General features: G+C 40.8%; 1 protein-coding gene across 3 annotated transcripts in view; it reads left to right on the forward strand.

The window, feature by feature from the left end:
- The first annotated feature begins 8,776 nt into the window (after positions 1–8,776).
- The window catches only part of shisal1b (shisa like 1b), a 45,939-nt gene continuing 31,063 nt past the window's right edge, over positions 8,777–23,652 (forward strand). Inside the window, exon 1 of one of the 3 annotated variants that reach the window (XM_084933915.1) lies at positions 8,777–9,218. The gene's annotated coding sequence lies outside the window, so the exon portion shown is untranslated. The remainder of the gene's footprint in view (positions 9,219–23,652) is intronic. The other 2 variants (XM_084933914.1, XM_084933916.1) reach the window with 2 other exon arrangements.

Raw genomic sequence — 23,652 nt, forward strand, 5'->3', positions numbered from 1 at the left:
CCGAAATGATGTGAGAGACTGATAAAGTCATACAGAAACAGTTGATTCAGGTTTTTGTGCCAAAGGTTGTTCTGCAAGCTACTGAATCATGTGGCGTTTACTTACTGTAGTTTTCACAGGACTGTATGCTATATTTAATATACTACGAGAAAACAAAAATCATCAACAAGAAACAAATTTTTTTTTAAAAGCCTAATCAATTTTTGCTACAAATCAGAACTGAGGATGGTTGTGCGTTGCTTGTGGAAGATTTAAAATGACTTTTTATTATCCAATCTTGACAAAAGAGGTCATTTTCAAGAGTTAGATTTGCCTTTCCTTGCTGAGAGCATGCCAGGCCTGCAAGAGCCATGAATCTACTCCTGAGATGTGAGGAGCCAGACTTCCAGGTGTGTTAGATTGGACTCGGGTAGACATAACAAAAGCCTCTTGCCACAAAGACTTGCAGTTTAATGTTGCTGTTTTTAACATTTTTAACCTTTTTTTTTTTCTTTTTAAACATTTTGGTGTTAATGCCAAAATGAGTTGTATTTCAGTTTATACTGCTGGATTGTTCCTCCCACACTTCTTCTCTGGTTTTAATTTCTAGCCCCACTTTGCTGAAGCTATCAGCAGAGTTTGCATGGTACAGGAGCCTGAACTATAAAAGGCTTATTAGGCTTATTAGCAGAAAGTTCTTCAAGTACTTCACATAAAAGACGACACCTGAAGGACTTCCAGCCTACTTCTTGTCCTCAAATATGTCTCTAGTACTGTACATTGCATTAAAAAGAACTAAATTGCATTTTTCATTAAAATGTGAATTATCTGTTCTTACTAATCTTTACATAGCTGTTTCAATGACCTTTTCTTTTTTAACCTTCTCTAAGTTTATTGGTGCCCGAGAGTGGAGGGCAGGTCAGGATGAGATATTTCCAGTTCTTTACAGGAACTCTTAACTTGAAAACTGCACACGTCTCTGTGCTGAATGCTCTATAATTTGTGCTCTCCTTTCCCCCTTCTTTTTGTCTGATGTCAGACTCTCAGTCTTTGTTACTGTTAAAACCTGTCAGTGAATCCTTAAAAACTGCTAATTTACATCCTTGCTTTCATCAGTTATGCTACAGTAACTTCCATTTTTACAGCCCGCTGTCCTGATGCAGTGCTTCATTCCATTATCTATGCTGGAAAGAAGAAAAAATCCTTTGCAGCTACTGCTTCTAGCTGAGAGAATTAAACTGCGCTCCAAGAATCCCTACATTGTTTTCTCACTAATTATCCTGGACCAAATCAAGAGTGAAAGCATCAATCACTGGGAAAGACACAGTTGCTGTTGAGGTGAAATGCTATTAAACTTTGCACAAAAAAAAACAACTTCATCTCGGGGGGCTTATTGCTGTAATGATGCATAATCTTCATTTACAAACACCAAAGCATTTCTTGTGTTTTATGACAGCAATAACGACTCCTCGTCCGTGACGGTGACCGCGACTGTGAGAAGCGCTTTATTTATTTCAATTTCTTTTTATCCCAAGTAAGTTTTCACGTTGCCATTAATGCCGACAGTCACACAAGTTCCTTTTTAAAGCTTTAACACAAAACCTCATGCAAAATTTAAGATGGATCTCCAGTTTCATGAGTCTCTGTCAGCGTGACTGATGGTTTCTTTCCCCCACTGGGGCTTCAGAGTGAAGTATCACAATAGGTGACAGTGATCTGAGACTTTGTTGTTTACACACAGGTGGGGAGGAAAAAAGCAGAGGGACCATTGCCTGTTGCTAAATATTTTACAGAGCTGTCCTCTGTCATCTAAAAATTCCCTCAGCTTCTCCATACTTTGAATATGTTGAAAAAGAAAAGGGATTTTTAAGGACACTAAAAATAATTGATGCCTTATTATTTGCCCTCATAGCAAAATTTCAGGATAATCGCTACAGTTCAGTACAGACGTTCATCATGGACCTTTCAGACGCATGCCCTTATCATTTGAAGTATGTAAAGTAATTACTGGAGAGCTCAAATCCTTCAAAAGTAATTTTTACATCCATAATAATGTCCAAAGTGTAAGCGTTGAACAACAATCTCAGTAGTTTAATGATCTTGTTTGTTTTAGGTTGTAATAGCATCTTGACAATCTCTTTGAGTTTAATTAAAAATATATTTTCATTCTTCCCCTGTGTCTGCTTTTTATCTGTACTCTTTTCCTGTTACTTCCTCTCATTTTCTGGACTCTCTGGGGGTAAAACAGCTGCTTTTATGGTTAAATATTCAATAATTTCACTTACAGAACTATTACAGAAAAAAATAACTGAAATGATTTGTTGATTACACAAATCTTTGTTTTTCTCTCTTGATTAACGGGTATATGATAGAATATTTTCCTCCTAATGAATGTTATATCATTTCTGACATTCAATTTTGAATACTTACCAACAGCGCTGTAAGATTTAACACAAATATGAATCATTAGAGGATGATGGTGAAGTAATGGTAGAGCTGAAAGAAAAAGCACCACAGCTGAAGTGAAGCTTGGAAGCGTGACGACAGTTGCAAGAGTTCAAAGTTTGCACAGAAGGATTCAGAGAGAGCAAAACTATTTCAGTGCCATGACTGAAATACCAGGACTGATTTGTCACTTGTGCTGTTGGAGATGGCATTGCTTGAACATATGAGTGATTTACAGAAAAAACAAGACTCTTTTGGAGGAGTGATTTAAAACCTGTCAGAGAGCCTTTCTGCTCCGTCAGTACGGCTAAAAAGATCAAGGTTGAAAATGCTTATTTTGAGGTTTTACTTCATCACGATCCCATAAAATATATCCACGAAATTATGGTCTTGCCCAAAGCTACATGATGCACAGTGAAAGTTAATTTCTCTGCATGTAAATACGCATCTAACTTCCTTCCCCAACTCTGCAGATGTTAAATGTGCTGAGAGATACGGCTCAGGATAATAAGTATTCACCTTTTCAGTAGCATATTATTGTGTTCATGAGGTTTGTTGTTTCTGGAGGAGGAAAAAGTGATTATCTTAATACCTTTCAGATGGCTGAGCAGTTTATGATTGAATCTTGTAATTTCTGATGTTAAATGACACCCCATTGCTTTCAAGATGGGGTTTACAGCTTTGCAACAGGCAATGCTGCCTTCAAGGCAATTAAGAGAACACACTTTACTAACTGAGGGAAATCACACGGACAGCTACCCATTATGGGTTTGGCTAACAGAGAGCTGGGTTCTTTCTGAGTTTTTTGGCATTTTTTCCCTGCAGATTCTAATATGGCTTGGCAATCCTCTCAGATGGCAGCGCGGTCCCCGAACAGCAGCACCACTGCTAATGTTATGCTGACACTTGGACCCATCTCTTGCACTTAAACTGCTTCTGAGAACTCAGCCTTCAGGAATTACTGGACCTGGAGCCAACAGCTTGAATGGGTACAGCAGAGGCCCAACATGGCCCTTCACCATACTAATGACCCCTTGAGGGGATTTGGGGATGAAAGAGGCGTCTGCGGCATCGAGATCACATTTTCCTCTGATCTGGGGATCATTGTGTCACTGCTGACTGCCAGAGTCACGCCTCTACCTCCCCGGCCAATTCCAGCTGAACAGCCCACCTTAAAAGTTACCCTTTAAATGGCCACGTTTTCATTTTTCTTCATTAACCTTTTGAGTTAAAACCAAAACAAAAAAGAAGAACTGCACCCCAATTTCATTTGAAGATTGACTGAGTCATCAGACGTTTTCTATTATAGCATCTATATAAATACCAAAGGACATGTAATGACTTGTAGGGATTTGAACAATTCCCTCTTTGTTTTCTGACCTTTATGTGGTGTGCTTAAGCAGTGCCCCTGAGAAGTGCTTGACAACAGCATTCACTCTCTTTATAGCCAGGAGACAATGTAGCATCAGCTGCAGGAATCAGGTTTAGTGCCAGGCTGCATTTTGCATAAGAACCTGAACTCTGTTTTTCCAAAGAGAGAAAACTCTGCTTTTGAGGATGGCATTTCAAAGGGTGAAATAAGAAGAATCGTGGAAAAGCATTTTTAAATAGTCATTTTCTTGCTCTCAGTCCTTATAATACAAAGCTAAGTTGAAATAACACTCCTCCACCCCCCACCCTTTTTTTTTTTTTTGAAGATTGGAAATCACTGTATCAGTATCAAATAGCCTCTAGGTTTAATGGTGGACCGTGTAAGCTGATCCTCTACATTTACAGAGCCTCCTAAAAAGATTCAAAGAAATCTCCTGGAGCTTGGCTGAAAGGACGGAAACCAAAGCTAGACAGAATAACTCGTATCATTTGATTCTTGCAGTTGAAGCGAGAGGGACACTGAACAGAAAAGGAAACTGCACCAGATAAATTAAATTCCACATGTAAGAGGGTACAGGTATGATGGGGGTGATGAACACCTCCATGCTGATTATTATTGAGCCCAGTTGCATGGAAGGCAATTAAGGCCAGGAGCTTGTCGTGAATACAACCTGGCACCTCGCTACGGTCACTGATGCTCTCTGAGTACCGTCCAGTGGATAGAGACCTGGAAGCGAAAGCACCTTTGTCAAACTGCTGCAAGAAAAAAAATGATTGATCTATTTACAGAATAAAAGACTGCAGTGCATTGGCTGGCTGACTGACATTGCAGGCATTATTTTGTAACCAAGTGCCACCGGAAAACTATCCAAAGAGCTTCCTTGCTTTGCATTTATTTATCCAGCCCTCATTTCCTGAGTGGATGTGAAGCTTCTCTGTACTTCATAAGAATCGTAAGGGAAATGTGTGATATTTACTATCTGGGACAGTGGGTGAGTGTTTCATACAAAAAAGAGATTCTAGCAAGAATTTCATCATGCAGTAGCTCACTTCTGTGGCAAATGAAATGATCTTTTTAGTATAATTTTTATGCTTTTTTATTTTTATTTTATTTTACTTAATTAATTAATTTATTTATTTTGCGATGGCATATTACTAGTTAACATCAGTTGCAACAAATGGCACATAAGATGGCATGCAGATGAATGCGGTGAAATAACCAGCGACACTTGCAAAGTCTATATCTCTCCTGTGCATACCACCTCCTCCTGGCTGAACATCATGCAGCCCAATCACCACACATCCTGCTTCAGGTGTCCACATAGGCTCATCCTCCCTTTCATAGGAGCTGGCAGTTATCACAGCTGCCTCCTCCGGCTGCATGTGGCCACGTGTCTGGGAGCAACACCCACCAGTCTCAACAGCACAATACCCAAAGTGCTCAATGGGAGCACTTCTTGCTTGCCCGGTCAACAGGCCAACGTGCAGCATCCACACGACGCGGCCATATGTTCATATCGTTCGACTCCCCGCTTTTGAGAAATCCTCCATCACTTCATCAGTGGTGTAACTGAGCGTTTCTGTCACTTATGCCTGTGGCGTGTTTGCCAGTATGACATTTTGACACTTTATCAACATAACTCAGAAAGCTGTCACGCTGTCCCCTGAATCACCTTTCACCGATGTCTGTGACCTGATTGATCCAAGACTTCATGGGCGTATTGACCCAGTATGCACTGTACTCTGGGGACACACTTAAGCGCTGTGGCTGCCTTCACACAACAGGGACCAGCAAAGCTTAAAAGACAAGCAGAGTATCACAGAAACGGCACATTTTGCGACCGAGTTTTCATTAACAAAATTATTTTGCCTTTACATATGACAATATATGCACACAACAAAACAAACACCTGTTACTTGTTTATTGTTTAGTGGCATAAAGCTGAGCTTACCAAAATGTCCCTTGAACTGTAGTTTTGGTTGTCTGCTACTATCAAATGTGAACGTGCCAAGAAATAGTTCACAAATGATTCATATCCTCCTGAGGCCCGGAAAAATTGTTTTGATAATTGAAGCATTGTGGTTAAAAGAAAAACGTTACAGCATGTGGATTTCTCGTCAAATATATTTTTATTGCATGAACAATAAAACGAGGCACTGATGGAAACACATCTGAACACTGTTTAGAAGGCATTATTCTTTTTCCTTTATGTCAGAGACATCAAGATCATTTATTACTTTGATGGGCCGCCTCATCTTGAAGAATCTGTCTCAGCTTAGTGAACTGGCTATAACTAGGACCCAGTGTATCTGCATCCTAGACTATCTGAGTCTTGCAATAAGCAGATATGTTCTGAACAGTGTTTCCACCCTTAAAACAACAAATGTTCTGGAGATGAGCACCTTCCTGTGGTTTGACATGTTTTTTCAGAAACCTGGTTGCCCGTGTAATATTTTATGTAAGCAGAGAGCCTCTAGGCTTGATGGCTGTGGTTTGTCCTGTTTTCACGTTTCAACCCATTTTCAACAGGGTTGAAAGTAAAGAGTGTAAAGAGTGGAGAGGTACAGTTTAATGCACTTTTATTAAATATATCATCAATGATACAAATCAACAAATGAAATAATTTAATAAACCAAACCTTTTGCTGATTATGCACTCGATGTTTAGCCTCTTGACACCCTTATTATGTTCTGATATTTAGATTTTCTTATACATAATTGAACTGTTGTTTTCTAAAGAAACATGCATCAAATAATATGTCAAAACTGGAATTTATTTAAATTTCATCTTCTGTCCCTTGAAGTGGACATCAGATCTCGCTTGATCACAGAATGATATGACGGCTGAGTGAGGCACACGGGATTTCATTCAGAACTGTGGAAATTGAGTCAAGTTTTCGGGAGATGAGGTGGAGGAGGAGTGGGCATTAGAACAAGAAGGTGAAGGTTCAGATGGAGGGCATACCAGGTTTTGAGGAGGCTCACCAGGACCAAAGTGACGACACCTAAAGTCCAGTATGGATAAGAAGTATTGTGTAAGCTAGAGCTCTGAAGATGTTTCTTGACCAATGCCACATGGAATCATATTTTTCACGGCAGCCTCTTTAACAGAGTTCCCACTTTCCAGTGGTCTTCCTTCTTTTCCTGCATATCAGTGACATGAAGATTATTTGAATCTGCCTCAACTTATTAAATAGGTTATAACTAGTACCCTATTTTCTGTCTGATGTAATCAGATAACCACATTTGGTGGTTATCCTGCTTTCATATTTCATGCTAAAAAAACAATTTCAACCCAGTTTCAGTATGATATTAATGCTACTTCCCTTTCAGAGATGAGCAACACTCTCTGGTTTGTGAGCTCTAGCATGGTTTTGTAAAACCTGGTTGCCTAATTTTTGTTTGGTGGTTGTGGGCAGCGTTGTCCTGTTTCATTCTATGTGTGTGTTTGACTGTGTGTATGTGTGTGAATTCAGCTGAAGAGGTTTTCGTTTCTCCTTCTAGATATCATAATACCTGAAAACTTCAGAGCTCTACATCAAACAGTTCTTTTTATTATAGATGGTAGGTGCCTTCACACAGTCCTGCTCGGGCTCCTCGAAAGCTCATATCTCATCCTTTGAGCTTTCACCTTCCTGCCAGTGGTTGTGGGCAACGTCGTCCTGTTTTCATGAGTCATGTTCAAAAAATTTTCAACCCAATTTCATCAATCTCATTAATTTCATAAAACCCAATTATCTGCAAATTTTTCATCACAGCCTCCCTTGTTGCAATAAAATGTGGAAGCTGCTCCTTGAAAAGAAAGTCTATGTAGTGTGTTAGTCAAGCCCCCTCAGATGTGACATCACTAGAAAGCCCAGGATGTCCTCTTGTCAGTACAGTAAGGCTCAAATACATCGCATAAATTGTGCTTGAGGCAGAGCTCTCAAAGCACGTCCTCCCACAGAGGACAAGAATGAATGGCTGGGTCTTAGGAAGATATTGTGCCCATTATCAAGATGGCAAATTGCAATTGTAATTTGATGCATACTGAACCACCTTATTAACATTTTAATGCTAATGATGAGAATGTTGATGAATTAATTATCTTTAATGAATCTGTTAATATTTTAAAAAATATTTTAAAAGATGGAAACAGGAAGTGCATGGTCTTTTGCTAACTGGTGAGTTAAATAAATGTTTTGGTCTTTGTCTTCTTTCTTTTGCAGATGACTGATTATTTGTTTAAACATTAAGACTATAATGAAAAAGACAAACAAACAAACAAAAAACCCCAACGAAGCCCCACATTATCAATTTACTGCGTGATTCCGTGATTAATTGGATCTGTGATGACCGAGTTGAAAAAAGTAAAGTATTTTATTTATTCATCGGTTTATCTGTTCAAACCCAGAGATATTTCAGTTATCATGTTGACTAATGACAATATTTGCATTATTACAAATGAGCTCTTTTCTTTTTTTTTTTAGCATTGTCAGTACAACTGACTGAATGCAGAGCAGTATCAGATGATGGAATCATATATTAATCATGCAATTCTGTCTTTACGCAGTATATCAGTTAATTGCACATTTTCATTCTTTATACAGCCAAATTGGAGCGCTGTCTACCAAACATGCAGTTAGTTTGTGTATTGGTACTGTGTGTGTCCAAAATTAAACTGCAGAGCATTCTTTGTCAACAGAGTAACCTCTGGACAAGCGATGTTTAGAGAGAGGAGATTAGATTAACGCTTGCTCGGGCGCTAACAAATCTGGAGTCATGAATAGAGAGGGAGATTATGCGCGAAGGAGAGAGGAAGTAGAAGAGAGGGGATTTTCTTAAAAAAAAAGCACAAAACTGCTAGTAATTTCACCCATGAGAGAAGTTGAGCAGAGAACTAACAGGAAGTCTTCTCCCTCAAGAGGAAACCAAGTGTTGTTACTGTAAAAACAGCTGACCTCGTGCCTTTCTGTCGGGAAGGAATGCACGCAGAGGAGACAGACAGAGAGATAAACAGGAATCATACAGTACAGAGGATCACCCTCCAGTGCAGACGCACGGGCTCTCTCTCTCGCTCCCTCCCTCTCTCACTTTTTCTCTCACTCGCCCACTTAGTATCATTTCATCTCTCTCTCCCTCTCCCTCTCTCTCTCTCACCACACTCTCAGTCGCTGAGCTCTAACGGATGGGGATACACCGCCAAGGAGGACTTAGGGGTGAGAAGTGTGTGTTTCTTCTCTTCTCTGGTGTGTTTTCGTTCTCTTCCACCTGGCTTCCCTCATGAGCTGTTAATTCCAGCCCTGGTCCTGAGGATGAGGAGGGTCTGTTTGTGAGGAAGACGCAACAAAGGAAGAGAGAACAAGGAGCAACAGGGTGGCAAATTCTGCAAGCGGGAGTGAGCAAAAAGATCTTTTCTTTTTCTCCAGGCTCAAGCAAGGTTGGTAAGGGAAGCTTCTTGTTATTGAAATAAACAGTGCCTGCTATTATTGTTCTATGTCTATTACTTAGTTTCATTTCTAACAAGACATATTCAAAATATTTCCCTCCCTCCCTTAGAGCTTCAGTTAACTGTCCCTGCAGAGCATTTTTCTAAATTGAGAACATTTTTTTTTTTTTTAAAGTGCCTAGAAACATTTGAGTCATATTTCTTTCTAATAAAGCAAGTCCCCAGGTTGGATACTCAAGTGTCACTACAGGTCAAAACTACTGTGTAATTTCCCTAAGGCACACAGTACAATTCTCAGGTGAAGTCTCTCGTTAGCAAGGTGGCGGAGACTGAGCTTCAGGAAAAGGCGAGGACAGCTCGCTCTCATCGCCACTCCTCAGCTGTCACTTTACACAGGAGGCAATTAAGCGGGATTGGCAGCTGACGCTGCCGGTAACTTAGAAACAGGCGTGTGGGAGACACATGGTGGCACATGATAGGATTTAGAGGAGGAAGGAGCAGCGGAGGAAGGAGATTCCTTTTGTTCGTTCACACAAAATCCTGCTCCTCTGTGAAAAATCCTGCTCTCGCCTGGGTGTCTGAAACCTGGCCCACAGGCAGCAGTTGCGAGCTTTTATGATTTTGCTCAACGGTGAACATTGTTCAAGTGTGTTTACTCTTAAGGGTATGTGCGTAGACAGAGTGCGCGTGCTATGTGTGTGGCTGCGTGTTTGTTCTAGTGTGGACTGGATGTATTGAGTCTCTCAAGTGAGCCCTCACCTTTCATTTCCATGAGTGGAAGAAATTATTCAGTCAAACAAAAGAAGCAGAAAAATTATTTTAATAAACACCACACCTCCCTTCCAAATATTGTGATTACTCTGTGAATCATTGGGTACCTTTGGGTAATTTCTGTACCATATGAATGAGCAGTTTTATAATTTGCATAAATAAATAGGCTCCCCAAGGACTCTGGCTTTGTTTAGCTTTTGCTTACTTAAAATATGTGACTGAAAAGTCCCTTTGAAACCTTTGAAGAGCTATTCTGCTCACTATTTTTCACAAAACCTTCTTGCTGCTGTTTTCCGACACTTATAGAAGAAGTGTGCCTTCAGATGCAAAGGTTGGTCTCTGTCTGGTGGCAACAAAGAGGCTCTGATGGAGGCTTAAGGGAGCCGATGAGCCATGAAGTTTGTTAAATATTCGGGTTTGATGGGCAGTTTGATTAAAAATGTATTCTGGGAAGACGCCAGGGAACAAAGTATTGTGTTCACAGTGTAAACACAGGTGGAGGCATGAAAGTGCAGTTGGTCTGGACTGTGCGTGTATGTGCTTTGACACAAAAGAAGGGCTGTTGCATCAGCCAAAGTCTACCTTATATTCATTTCAGTGACAGGAAAGTGGTGTGTTTATATAGAAACCCCTAAAGTGAAACATTTTGCTCTTAAAAAGGATTGCCCAGCAGCACACTAGAGCTTTGTGTTTAGTCCTGGACTGCACATGTTTGCGTCACTCACACACAGTCTCCTCCACAGGTAGGACAGGACATAACCATGACCGTCAGTCATTACTTGAGCACAATTTCCTCTGTCACCTTGTCTCAAGCGCACCCCGCCACTCCACTGCGCCTCACAGGGACAGCCATGTTGAGTCCATCGGTGACCAGCTGACTGTCCCAACTCAGAAAAGTCATTGACATTGAAAGGGTATTGATGGTGCATGCTGCGTACAGTATACACACTCTTATTTCACCAAGGCATATACTTGAATACACACATCCGTGCACAAACGTAGACACACACATACACGCGCTCACATCAGCAGAGGTGGAGCCAGCAGAGGCGTCGTGACCACTGGCTTGGCAGGAGCCCTCAAGGTGAAAATTTTTAGTGATGAGCATTTCAAATTCAGAACAGATGATCAGACCGGTGTTGAAACTGCAGAGTAGCTGGCGGCACCAGATGCAGACAATCTTTTGGCAGAGGAAGAGTTTTTGGTGCCTGAGTCTCAGACATAAAAAGTCAGAGGCGCTGAGCTGAAATTAACTGTGGTTATCACTGTGTTACGGACGCTGGTTCTTATCGCGGTCCAGATGAGGCACAAAACCTCAGCTATACGACTGTCATCACAGCACACGTAATCCAGCCATGTATCTAGACATAACAGAGTGCAGACAGAGAAGGTTATTTAGAAGTAAACACAAAGTCAAATGCCATTTCAGAGTCTCTCTCTGGTCATTGCGTAATTGATGTTTATTTCCCACTAAACGGAAGAAAGCTTTGAACATTGAGCACTGAGCATAAAATACTGGGTAATATTTACTTAATATAAGCCAAGAAGCTACTTACCAGTTCTTTGCCATTAATTCAGTTCAATTCAGTTTTATTTCTGTAGCGCCAAATCACAACAAGAGACGCTTCACGGAGCTTTATATTGTAAAGTAATGACCCTAAAATAATTGAGAAAAGTATACAGAATGTCACAATTTAAACTCAGCAATAAATCTTATTTGAATAAGATTTCTTCTAATTGCTTCCCACATCCTGAATTCCAAAATAGACATATTCTGAATGTGCAAAGACAAAAAAACAGCAAAAAAACTCTGAAGTGAACAACACAGACGCACAAAGAGGCAGAAAAGCTCCAGTGAAGTCAGCACCACTCTAGGTTTACAGGCGACTGTAACAGCTTGCCATGAACTACGGGTCAAAAAAAAAAGAAGCTGTCCTGCACAGTTAGGACAATGTTCATTATTTTGTACTTGCTATGTTTGATAAAACAACAGCAAAATTAAAAAAGAGTAAATGGGACTGATTGAAACTTACCTTATTTAAGCTGTGGTCATAAAAGAAAAAAAATGAAAGGAAAAACTTTCATTGCTAGTTTCAGCTGTGAGTTAGATCAACCTCGTCCCTCTTACTCTTTGAAGTAACCTCAATGTTTGCGTTAACATTGAGGTGAATTTCCGTTATACTTTTCTTGTTAAAGGGCAGCTACAAACCACATCACTGCCAATTTACAAACCACATTGTTGCCTGTTTGACATTTGTGGGCAGAACACTCTACAGGTGGAAGTGGCCACATGAAGCGCACACACAGGCCACAAAAAATAAAATAAGAATGGGGAAAAAAAGGTTTATTTTCACACTGTATGTTTATGTAAAAAGTTACAGTTTTACCGTTAAGCAATGATGATTATAATCCCTGATTTAACTTGTTGAATACTTTGTCCAAACGCACCCAAGCATCACATTTTTATATTTTAGAAGCTGTCTTGATATTTTTGCCTCGACGGTTAAACGATTACCAAATTGTTAGTAGTAAATGTGAATACTGCTTGCGAGACGGTCTGTCTTTATTTCATTGAGAATTTAGTAGAGCCAATTTTAATGTTAGAGTGATGTGCACACAATCCTTTTCTTTCATTAGAAGTCAAATTACATTCTGACTGTAGGCCAATCTTACCGCACTTTCAACCCAAAGGAACTTCTGACCACATCATTCAGGTACGCTCGAGCATGAAAATCCCTTTGGACATTTTCTTCTAGTTTTGATTGGCTGCTACTTGAATCATTTCACTTCAGTGGTATTTAAAATTAAATACGGCTTTTAAAAAAACACCTAACCCAAAACACTGATCTACTTTTTACTTGCACGCTGAAAACAACAAAGACTTCTATCTGATGTTCCAAGTGGACTCGATGCCCTTACCCACTACACACCCTGCAAAAAAGAAAAAAAAATCATGAACATTTTCCAGCTGTGAGTATAACTGATTAATATTGCAAACAGCATGCAGCAGTAGCAGCCAAATAATTACACTGTCCAACCCAAAATAAACAGCAACACGTAGTCACTCTGTGAGCTCAGAAATGTCTTGTTTTCCAATCTGTGGTGCAGAAAACTGCATTTATTTGGTTAATCCGGTCTGTCATCGATAAATCTCTCTGCATGGTTTACGCAGAGTTCCCCTGCCCCGTTTTGCCTCTGTGTATGTGTGCATAGTGTTTTTATGTATGTTTTATCTCCACATTCATCTGTTTTTGTGCGCTTGTTAGTAAGACAGTGTGTACCGTATGCATGTATACGTTTCTACAGCTGAGTGAGTAACAACATAACTGAGCCCTTGCATGTCCGACTTCCCCTCCATATCAGAATCCACTGATATGCAGGGGAGATAATAATCACCACTGAGATAATAAGCAGAGGCCTTTAGGGCAAAACATGGCCTGTGCTCATCAACTGTATGCATTCACTTTCCCTCTGTGTGGCCCCTGTTGTACTTCATTTCTGTAACAATGCCAAGGGCGGAAAGCCAGAAGTCTTATTATATTACTGCTAATATTAGTAGCTTGCTTGTAACTATCTGCATCCCGATCCCTTTATGTGGACATAAACATGCACTTTTTTACTCGTATGCATAGGTGCAACTGGCAAAATGGCCCATTAAACATTTATCATTATCTATAAGCACTAATATGAAGGGGTGAGTTTAGTTTTTTTTCCTTCACATCTGTGCTTTGCTTTGAGGTCTGTTGCTCTGTATAGTTTTTTGTCTTTTCCTCCCTCAAGGGGGGTGGGGGCGTTTGGCATCAGGAAGGCATTTCCTCTTTTTTTTCAGCGGCTTCTGAAATTAGAGGCTGAAAGAATAATCGAATAAGAGACAAGCTGTTGAAATTCAGAAGCAGGTTCACCCAGTGGCTGTTTTGAATATTAATGCAGTGTTTGCTCTGTGTATGTGAGTCTATCTCCGGTCAACACAAAAGGGAAGAAAGAAATCACATTAATGCAGACTCCTTTGAGCATTAATCCAGCTGAAACAGTTAAATCATGGATGAGTGATACTTCACAGGAGAATAAAGGAATACTTGGGGAAATCAGAGGTTGGGAAAATATTAACTTGAGCAGAGTCATTATTCAAGTTAGTATCCGTGCATGTTTATTGCTGTACATAAAGAATAGCCAGAATATTTATATTGTAATATTGTCAGTCTGTGACACCTTAGTTGAGGGTTTGCAGTATAGATATTTATATATCCTTTGGCTTTTAAACTCATCATATAATATGATAACTAAAAAAAAAAATTGTGTCACCAGTCTGATGTCTGATCATCGATTAAACAATGGACATCACACCACCGAGTAAACATCTGTGTATTTTTTTTAATTAGCACTTGCATCCCTGTGGCCACAGTGACCTTTGAGCACATTCCCATGCGTTCATCTTTTAACATTTGCTCCAATTTTAAAGAAATTCCCTCAAGATTTTTAAGAGATATTAAATTTACAATAATGGGAAGATCTTTGGTATGAGTGGACAAAAGAAAAACAACCTCGGACCACAGCTCTCATTCTCAGAGGTAATCTTAATATTGACTTATTGACATTTATGCATGACCTCATACTTCTCAGTAATTGGTGCAGCAGCATCTGACCTCTGACCTTGCTCTTGTGCTTTAACTAAAGCACATGGATGCTTCATCGACTTGAGTTTAACCTCCAGTTCAGCCTCTCCACCGCATCACCCGTGGATCAGTGTTATTACGTGACTAATAACAAGTGGAAACCTGTGGTGATCAACATCTTTCCACGTAAATCTGTGTTGTTATTTAATTACAATGTGTGATCCAGTGTATCATAAACCTGAGGGGAAGCTTAGTCAGTGAAATCAAACGTAATCTACTCAAAACCTAATCACCATCAGATCATTTAGAGATTTTGCGAACAAAACCATGTGTATTTACTTCCACTTGAGGTGCGATGATTTTAAATTACTGCACTCCAGCAACTTTCGACGAGCACAGTAAATATAAGATAAGAGAGGCTCTGTGTCTTTACGCACTGTGCCTATGCTGTCATATAAAAGCACATGTTGTTTCACAGTGTTGTAAATAAGCAGCAGAGAGAGGAAACTCTTAGAGAGTTCAGACAGAAAGAAAACAAAACGGAGCTGCATGGGAAAAAAAAATCTTAGTAAATGTGTGACACGGGGAACCAAAACCCCGTTTGAGAGCAGCGAAGAAATTTGGTTTAGGAGCATATTAAAATAACTTGCAAGTGCAAGTTGTTGTTGTCATGCACTCAGTTGTTTTTCCTTTGCAGACACACAGCTTTTTATTTCTACTGTGGTAGGAATCCTGCAGTTTTAATGACGGCACCAGGTTTGAGTCCTGGTACAAATCTACATTTTCCTCACCTCATAATAGGAATCACCCCAAATAATTGGGGGAATGGAGAGCAGTGAAGTCTCCTGCTCTTAACAGCCTCCATATGTAACCGTATGCCTGCCTGACCTCCCTTCCTCAGAGGTGTTACAGGAAGAGGGAGCAGCTGTGACAGACAGCTGCGATGCGATTGGAGTGAACAAAGGGTTAAACGCTCAATTCAGACGCTTACAGATGATAACAGAGCCAGAGGTGCAGAAGAGCCTCTGTCACTTTGGCTTAACCATGCAGGAAAGAGAAAAAGCTTTTATCACCAGATAAAATGAGCGTGTTGAAGTAACGGTATATAAATTCATCAGTGTCAACGAGAAGTGGCAGATAAGGAGACTGACAACAGCTGAGCACACAACTTCTGGATTATGCGCACTTTGTTCTCACAAAACAGTAACTTTTCTCATTGACATTAGTTGAAAGATGAAATAATGTCAAAGTGCACATATATAAAGAGCTAAATTTAACCTCCAAGTTTAGATGTAATTTTTTTATGTGTTTGTGTGTGTGGGGAGGATTGGTAAAGCATTACTTAAAGTAAATGTGTTTTTTTGCAGGATTTCCTGTAACACGTGGACTTCTAAAGGTCTTTTCTACTCTAACTGAGCACTCAAAGTGTTTTTTAAAAAATATACAACATGTGTCATTCACCAAGTCACACAGACATTCATACTAACATTTTTTCTATACCTAAGCACTTTGTTTAACATTCATGTACATACTCACAGTCACTTGCATGCAATGGGGGCACCTCAGGGTTCACTGTCTTGCTAAAGAATGCTTTGACATGCAGACTTGAGTAGCCTGGGAAATCCTATCCTGACTGGTAGACCACAGCTGCACACACCTTTTAATTTTTAAAAGGTACATGCAACAAAATCCTCAAACAACACCCCCATTATAAAAATGTCATTCCATCAAATAGATCATCATTTTTATAAAGGCACTGGGACGGCCACACTAAAAAATGACAGACTGGGTCCTCGGCGAGAGTATTCATGTGCAAATCTTTACTGTAGGTCATCCTTACTCAATGCCTTCCTTTTGGTTTGCCTTTTAACTTGTGGCGGTCCATATTGTTAAAAAAGAGAATATAAGCGATGCCGCCTTTTGTTACTAAGCAGAAAATGCATGAATATGGATTAAGAGGTGTGTGTCTGTGGGAGATTGGGCTTTGTTTCTAAAGTCAGCTACCACTGAGCCAGGGGCTTTTAAGAAAATGTCACGCAACCAATGCGTGTGTAAACATTTGTCTGTGTTGTAGCATCAAACATGGTGCATATGTGCTCACCGTGCTGGCAGACATTACACGCTATATAAAGCCTAAGTATAATCCATGAGTCATTATGGCTCAAATGACTGTAATTTTTAATTCACCACGATATATAATGCTTCACTATAATCCTTCTCGCCAATAATGACGAATATTTTAAATAAGCGTGATCGCACCCGCCATATTATCAGTGAACAGCAGCAGGTAACTCTTCATTCTGATAATAAATCCATTCACAGTCTCAGGAAATCAGTTCAACAGAAGCGTTTTGCAGACGTGTCGGGGCTTTTAGCACAAACTTATAATATTAGAGCTTTGAGTTGAACTCAAATGGCATTTAGGGAGCACTTCAGGACATAGTAGGAAGTTATTATTCACAAAAATCTGCCAAACGTATGCAACCTGAGGTGAGTTCATTCTATGTGGGTCAAAAGCAGGACAGCCTCATTAATGAGGTGTAATATCACTACGATGGCCAGTCAACCAACACTTCCAATAACGATCGCTGGAACGGTTCACAAACCGTTTCTTGCGGTTTAAGATTTTTCTAACAGGCTATATAAACTGGCTGCCAAAACACCATTAGCATTTGGAAGGGAAGCAGTGGGGAGTATTATCCGTTCTCATCTGAGGTATTCTTGGCCACACTATGTGAAGGTGTGCATGACCACTGCCCTCTGCGACCTCCAGGTGATTTACAGTGTATCTGTAATGGCTATTTTGGGGTGAAGTCGCATGGGGTTTGACCTCTTAAGACTTTTGCTTGTGGGGGTTATCTGAGGGTAAAACTACCCACTTCGTTAAGTTCAGTGTGCTACTTTTGGATCTGACGCGACTGTAAAAGTCACTGAGGATTAGTGATATTTTCAGGCAGTGTAGGTTTACACGGGCAACCAAAACTTGTAAAGTAGCTGGGTTTATTGAATGTCATTGAGTCTGTAATCTTCTGTTTAAAAATCACATGGACTACGAATGGTTCCAACAATGTGCACGGAAATATGTTAGTAAACATTAGCAAATCTTGAGTTTGTGTCTTTACCATTTATCACCATCACACATGGAACAAAAGTGCCAGCTTTAGGGCTAGTGTTGCCTCTTTGTCATTTTGGTCTGTGTAATTAATGCAGGCCAAAGGGACACAGCAAAGTGATATTTTTATATTTGTCATAACTTTCTGCTTCATTTTTTGAAATTCCCACTGGGATATTTGTCTGCAAGTAGGAGCTATTTTAAATCCAGGGTCAGGCGGATGATGATGGTGGGGAGCACTTCCAACGAAAAAAAAAAAAGGGAAAGAGCCCAGAGTGGGGTGTTTAAAACAAATCCAAACAAACAATGCTGGCTATTGTCTGGGAGATACTGCCGTGTCAGTCTGCATCACAGACACCGAAAAATTCCCCAGGATATGTCTCCCAAATCCCAGAGCCAAACAAGTCCAGTTATTCTGCATGAGTCACAGTCTCGCTACCAAAGAAAACTGAATGCGAGTGCCAAAGCGCGGATGCGTTGACAGATGAGGACTTTGCTGCCTGCTGGCGGCTCTGAACTTTGATGGAACGGCAAGTGTTGGGAGCTGCTGCAGAACAATTCCTGGAAGGCATTCTGTGGCCTTGAAAGTGGTTTAAGGGTGACAGCCACTGTATCTCTGTGACATTTAGCAGTCAAACTCAAGAACACCCAGTCCTCTGAGTCGCTTGATGAAACCCAAATTCTCAAAGCTATAGCGGCAGCAAACTCAAATCAAAAAGAAAGTCTGAAACTGATCCCCGCTGTAGTTATTATTATTATTTCTTGTTGAAAAAAAAAAGATGAAATATGTCAAACGTTAGAGAAGATATTAAACAAACAAAAGCGGCACATCAAAAATACAAATAACGCATAATAACTGATTGAAAAACTTGTGAAAGACACCAAGCACTGCAGCTGCTTTTCTTATTATGCAATAAAGGTTTTATGAGTCGATGCTTAACCTTAAGCGTTCAGTCCCTTCCAAATGCAGCATCAAGTGAGCTGGATTCATTCATACTGCATCACATAGAAACAAGGTCTTTGTTGTGATCTGCGTTATGTTAGATGAGGTTCCAAGAATTCTCATCCCCCCTGCTGACTTCGAGACCTTGATTGTATAATGAATTCAACTTATTAGACTCCAGTAGCTGTCTCATTAGTCCCCTCTCCCTCTCTCCATGCATATATTTATTGCCCCGCCAAAATTATTTGTGAGACAATTGCCCTGTTAAATTCCTATTTGGTGCAGAGGAGACCTTTTTTCCTGTGAGTTAGGGTTTCCCAGATTTCCCAAGTGCTTAAATGTACACTAATTAGCCTTTTCTGTGTTGTTTTTCTATTTTGTGTGACTAAAGCTTAAGAAAAAGTATCACATTCCTTTTCTCCAACCTCCAAAGTTGTGATATTAGTTGTTTATTCAACTTGAGATGTGGCTGGAGCAGTGTCGCGAGAAGCACTGAGCAGTGATCAGATGTGTTTGGAGCCACTGCTGGGGGAGGTTTATTTCCAGATGGATGCTGATATTGCCTTCCTCAGAAATACCAGCCAGAAGTCTTTCTATCTACAATAGATTAGCTCAACAATATAATGCGGTGCTGCCGTTTCTGCCAGGCATTATGAAACTTTAAAAGCAAGTTGAGTTATAATTCTAGTTATACTGATGGGGGAGGGAGTGTTCAGACAAATACCTCTATTATTTTCCAATCTTGCTTTGTAATTCAAATTGATGATAAATTAAGGGTGTGAGATAAAGTGAACGTAGAAGACAGAATGGTTTCCATCAACATGACAGCTCTCAGCAGGTAGATGCACTGTGTGCCTCCACAGACACTAGTTTGATTACAGTTGTTCTCTCATCTTCTGCTTGTGTTATGCTAACAAACCATTACCAAGTCAGAAACAGAAACAGACCACCCATGCAGCAAGCTAGGTGCACTTCACAATAGCCTCGGTTATTATGCTGCCGTATCGACCAAACTCTCCACAACAAGCCCTAAGGCAACACTGCTGTTTTTCCTCCCTTAGCATATTTAAGGATTTTAAGTATTCATTTCCTGTCCACCACATTGTGGGTGGTAATTACTACAGGCTACACTCTTCCTTATGTCCTCTGTGACGTTAAGGTCTCCCAGGCAACATCCAGGCTTTAGACGAAAACATGTTGCTGCTGCCTTTGGGCTTTATTTAGAATATTTGACCTGGAAAATTTATTCAGGTGACGGCTCATGTAAACCGAAGAAGAAACTCTGTTCATCAGTCAAATTCATATCTGCAGACCCGGAGCTCAAAATGACACAGCACAAATAAGCTCTTATTCGTCTGATCACTTTGTAATAAAAAGGCGTCAGATCAAAAAAAAGAAAAAGGCTCCTGAGAGAGGATTATGGGTAGTTGTGTGAAACGCACTTGAATGATGAATCAAAAACAACCTTGTTGCTAATGTGACGCTTGCTGTGTAACTGTAATTTTTTTACATGTTTATTTCAACCTCTTGTGATTTATTGAAAGATATATTTAGGATCACTGAAACAGAAGATGATGGAGAAACTTGTCCTTTTATCTTGGTCGACTGGTTTACGTTACAAAGTCAGAGCCAATGGGAGAAGCTGCTTTCATAACTGCTTTCAAGACCATACAACTAAATTGGGGAGCCGCTACAATGAGTCTTCAACCTCAGCCTGCGACTGGGGAGAGTGCCCGCCCTATGGAAGACATCCTGCATCGTCCCGGTCCCCAAAAAGAACCGGCCCAATGAGCTGAATGACTTCCGACCGGTGGCACTGACGTCACATCTTATGAAGACTCTAGAGCGGCTCTTCCTTAACCTCCTCCGACCACAGGTACAACATGCCCAGGACCCACTACAGTTCGCCTACAAGGCAGACGTCGGTGTGGAGGATGCCATCCTGTACCTCCTACACAGAGCCCACTCACACCTGGATAAGGGAAAAGGCACGGTCAGGATCCTGTTTCTTGACTTTTCCAGTGCCTTTAATACCATCCGGCCCTGCCTGCTCCAGGAGAAACTAAACAGGATGCAGGTGGACCCCTGCCTGGTCGCTTGGATCTCCGACTACCTCACCGACAGGCTGCAGTACGTCAGGCTGAAGGACATCACGTCGGACACTGTGGTCAGCAGCACAGGAGCACCACAGGGAACCGTGCTGTCCCCACTTCTCTTCACCCTGTACACCTCTGACTTCTGCTATAACTCTGAATTATGCCACATTCAGAAGTTTGCAGACGACACGGCCATCATGGGGTGTATCTGGGATGACCAGGAAGAGGAGTACAGGAGCCTGGTGAGGAACTTTGTCACATGGAGTCACACAAACCACCTGCAACTCAACACTTCAAAGACCAAGGAACTGGTTGTGGATTTCGGGAGGTCCAGACCAGGTCCACTGCCAGTTCAGATAGAGGGAGAGGAGGTGGAGGTGGTCAACACATACAAGTACCTCGGGCTGTGGGTGGACAACAAACTGGACTGGTCATGCAACACGCAGAACCTGTATAAAAAAGGCCAAAGCCGACTGTACTTCCTCAGGAGGCTGAGGTCTTTCAACATCTGCAGGAAGCTCCTGAGGATGTTTTACCGGTCAGTGGTCGCAGGAGTCCTTTTCTATGGCGTGGTGTGCTCGGGGAGCAGCACAGCAAAGAGGGACTCATCCAGACTGGAGAAACTAATCAGGAAGGCTGGCTCTGTGTTCGGCATGAAGCTGGACACTCTGGTGACAGTGGCAGAGAAGAGGACCTTAAAGAAACTGATGGACATTATGAACAATGCTGGGCATCCTCTGCACACGGTCGTAAACAATCAGAGGAACCTATTCAGCGACAGGCTGCTTCTCCCCAAGTCAAAAACCAACAGACTTAAAAACTCCTTTGTCCCACACGCCATCAGACTGTTTAATATGGAATCAGAACGATGCCCCCTTGAAACGAAACCGAAAAAAATATTGAAACCGAAAAAAAATATTGTAACTGAAATGAATGTACTGTAAAATCTTGTATTGAAACCGAAAAAAAAAAATTGATAGTGAAAAACAATTAATTGAAACTGTAATTTTTTTGTTTTCGCTTACAATTTTTTTTTTTCGGTTTCAAACCATTTTTTTCGGTTTCAAACCATTTTTTTTCGGTTTCAATCCATTTTTCGGTTTCAAACCATTTTTCAGTTTCAACCTGCTGGCACTGTTTTGGCGTCCGGGGGCGCGCTGGGGGGGCGGGGTTTCCGGTCCGCATGTATTTGCATACATTATAGAGGCCACTAGTGCTGACCAAGCTGCCATCTTTCTCTCTTCCCGTCTTTCAATGGCTGCTTTAATTTCAGCTTGAACCTCCAAACCGCAAGTAAGTAATCATTTTTTGTCATCTTTCCTTGCTGTCCCACTGGGCTGGACATTAGTTTAGTTTTTTTAGCTACATCTGGTGAAGTTGTGGTAAAATGCTGGTATTAGCCTATTCGTCGTAGCAAGCTAGCCTGAAGCTAATATTTGCTAAATTTAGGGACACCCGTGTCTCTTCAGGAGTTGGAGGCCGGTGTTCTAGGAGCGGATCTCAGGATCTCAACAGGCAGTGTTGGGCAGTAACATAATACATGCACCGGCGTTACGTATTTAAAATACAAAATATGAGTAAATGTATCCGTTACAGTTACTGTTCAATAGGTGATATTGAGAATACAGTTAGTTTGTTGAAATAAATGGATTACATGGCGGTATTTTCCTGTTTCATATGTTAGGCTATGGTCTCTCTATTTTTGGTAATTCCACGCCAATGAAAACCCAAACAAAACATGCAATAAGAGCCTCTAAAAATTATTATACAAAAATTATTTAATATTAAGGCAATAGCAGAGTGTTACAGGCATCGCCCTAAACAATGTAGCCTCATGGGCAGTGTAGTCTGTGCTGCAGGGAGAATGGACTGCCATACCCGTTATGTGTCTGTGAGCGAGGGAGGGAGAAAAAGGAAAAGTACGAGCTGTCACGGGGCAGAAACGGGAGCTGGAAGCATGTAAATATAATAATAACCACTGCAGCCAAAAAGAGTGCCTGACGAGCCCAGCTGTAAGTAAGCTGTTAAGACTCGACTGTACACCGTGTTCGTGTTTTCCTCCGAAACAATAAGCAGCCTTTCAACGCCTCTCTCTGTCTCTCGCTAGCAAACTTGACCCAGACAACAAAGTAAAGCTAGTTTTCAGCTACGAGCCCGACACGAACCCGACGTATTAGCCAGAGGTCCCTTTACTACGGTTCGGAGCCGCTGACCTGTTTTATATACGCGCGGAATAGTTTTCTACACGAGATCGCTGCAAAAAGTGCAGCCTTACCTAATGTCCACCTACTGTTACTCATTTATATTAAGATTTTAACATCTAGTTGGTATTGGTATGGCGAGTAGCCTTCAGTAATAGTAATAAATCACACAGCAATAGTACATTCATGTAGTTGTAAAGTATTCAGAATACATTACTTCTATAATCTTTGGTGGAATACATTTTAAAATTAACCTTCCCAACACTGTCAACAGGTTAGCACCTCATACCACAGTGCATCAAAGCAGTCTCTTTCCAAGATTTTTTTTTTCCAAACTTCTTCAATTTCTTTCATTACAGCTGTCCTGTGCCAGAAGTTCTGTTGACCCACAGTGAGAGGCATCATTTCAGAAACACCAGGAAGACTGAAACTCGTCGCCAGGATCAAGCAGGGCTCGTGATCTTAACCAGCAGCTCCCTCACAAGAAGGATAAACCCAGCATTTCATGAACACTGATGGAGACCTTTGCTTTGTGTAATGTTAGAAGTACTCAGATAATCCTTTTACATAATATAATAGAATAGAATTCAACTTTGTTGTCATTGCACATGCACAGGGCAATGAAATGCAGTTTGCATCCATCCAGAAGTGCTTTAGCCATGATATAGATATATTACAATATATATTAGCAAT

Source organism: Perissodus microlepis, chromosome 7, assembly GCF_051167445.1.
Source record: "Perissodus microlepis isolate ML-2025 ecotype Zambia chromosome 7, ASM5116744v1, whole genome shotgun sequence".
Classification (NCBI taxonomy): Eukaryota; Metazoa; Chordata; class Actinopteri; order Cichliformes; family Cichlidae; genus Perissodus; species Perissodus microlepis.